Source organism: Macrobrachium nipponense, chromosome 19 (assembly GCF_015104395.2).
Source record: "Macrobrachium nipponense isolate FS-2020 chromosome 19, ASM1510439v2, whole genome shotgun sequence".
In the NCBI taxonomy this organism is placed as follows: domain Eukaryota; kingdom Metazoa; phylum Arthropoda; class Malacostraca; order Decapoda; family Palaemonidae; genus Macrobrachium; species Macrobrachium nipponense.
Window position 1 is genome coordinate 7,839,208 of NC_061088.1, and position 2,500 is coordinate 7,841,707.

Below are 2,500 nucleotides of genomic sequence, written 5' to 3' on the forward strand. Positions count from 1 at the left end.
CACGCAAACCATCATAGTGATGAGAATGCGCAGGGTTTAGTTACGAGTAACTCAAAAAGAAAAATAGAGTACTTAGAAGAACTAACGCAAAATGAAAAGAAAATAGATATAATGAATATAAGTGAAACCTGGTATTCCCAAGAGACTGGGAATGATGATCAAATAAAAGGGTTCCAAACTTATAGATCAGATAGAAAAAATAGGAATCAAGGGGGAACCGCAATATATGGGAAAGACAAAAAATAAGGAAAAATATATGAGAAATATAGTAACTCAGAATGTGAACTAATAGCGGTAGAATTTGAATCTGAAAAATTGATGAACATAGTAATATATAGACCTCCTAATACTAAAGAGTTTGACTTAATAATTGAAAAATTGGATGATATATGTAGAAATCACAAGGACTGGGACTATTTCTCCTATCTGGTGACTTCAACTTTCCTTTCGTAGAATGGAAAGAACGAATAGGAGACTGTGGTTTGTACTTATACATATAAAAAAGAGAGTAATAGTAGTGCAGAAGATAAGAGGCAATTTGAAAAGCTATTAGATATGCTACTAGAATACAACATTCAACAAATAAATCACCTGCCAACAAGAAAGGAAAATACTTTAGACCTAGTATTTGTGAACGAGATGAAATTATGTTAAAGAAATAATAGTTTATAATGCGAGTATTTCAGATCATAATGTCATAGAATTAACAGTTATCATTCCAAAGCAAGTGAAATAGAGATAAGCAAGAAATGAAAAAGTGGGAAGGATATGGAAAATACAACTTCTACAGTAAAAATATAAAATGGTCAGAAATTAATGAAGAATTAAACAAAGATTGGGATAACATTTTCGTAAGTGATGACATAAGGGTAAATACGGAGATATTATATAAAATATTGGAGAAAATAGTGGATAAATATATACCGAAGAAGAAAAGTAAACATCATTCATGCATACCAAGAGACAGAAGGATCTTGTTCCAGAAAATCAGAAAGTGGAAAAAAGGTCTTGCAAAAGAAAAAAAATGCATGGAAAGTTATAGAACTAAAAAGTAAGATAGAAAATGCAGAACAAAAGATTATACAATCAAAAGAAAATGAAAAAACGGGACTTGGAAGAAAAAACCCTATTAATAATATCAAGCAAAACCCAAACTATTATACTCATATGCGAAGAAGATGAATAAAAGAAGAATAGAAAAAGGCCCTCTGAGAATTGAAGGGAGATTAACGAATGAAAAAAAGGAAATTTGCAACATACTGGCAGAACGATATAAGAGAGAATTCACCCCTAGAATAGATAATGAAGATAATGATATAGAAGTAAGGGACGAAAATAGTGAATATTTAGCTGACATAGAAATTAATGAAGCTGATATTGTGCAGGCAATTAATGAAATTAAAAATGGAGCTGCTGCAGGGCCGGATGGAGTCCCTGCTATTTTGTTAAAGAAAGTAGTTCATTCTATCGCAAAGCCACTTGCAATATTATTAAGACAAAGTGTAGATACAGGCAAGATTTATGATGAGCACAAATTAGCATATATCACCCCTACTTTCAAAAGTGGATCAAGACTAGAGGCAAGTAATTATAGGCCTGTGAGTCTAACATCACATATTATGAAAGTGTATGAAAGGGTAATGAAGAAAAATATTATGAAACATTTAATAAAAAAATAATTTGTTTAATATAGGACAACACGGTTTCGTACCCGAAAAAGTACACAAACCCAACTGTTAGTCCACCGTGAGAACATATTCAAAAATATGAAAAGCGGAAATGAAACAGATGTGGTTTATCTAGACTTTGCAAAAGCTTTTGACAAAGTAGACCATAATATATTAGCAAAGAAAATTAGAAAACACAATATCGTAGATAAAGTAGGAAGATGGTTAAAAGAATTTTTACACAACAGAAAACAGATAGTTATTGCAAACGATGAGAAAGAATCGGATGAAACCAAGGTAATATCCGGTGTGCCACAAGGTACGGTGGCTAGCTGCAATATTGTTTGTTATTATGATTGAAGACATAGACAGTAATGTTAAGGATTCGGTAGTGAGTAGTTTCGCTGATGACACAAGAATAAGTAGAGAAATTACTTGTGATGAAGATAGGAACGCTCTACAAAGAGACCTTAACAAAGTATATGATTGGGCAGAGGTAAATAGGATGGTATTTAACTCTGATAAATTTGAATCAATAAATTATGGATACAGAGAAGGAAAGCTATATGCATATAGGGGACCTAATAATGAGACAATCACAAATAAGGAAGCAGTTAAAGACCTTGGTGTGATGATGAATAGGAACATGTTATGCAATGATCAAATAGCCATTCTGTTGGCAAAATGTAAAGCAAAAATGGGAATGTTGTTACGGCACTTCAAAACAAGAAAAGCTGAACACATGATTATGCTTTATAAAACATATGTTCGTAGTCCACTTGAATATTGCAATATGATATGGTACCCACACTATCAAAAGGATATTGCACAAA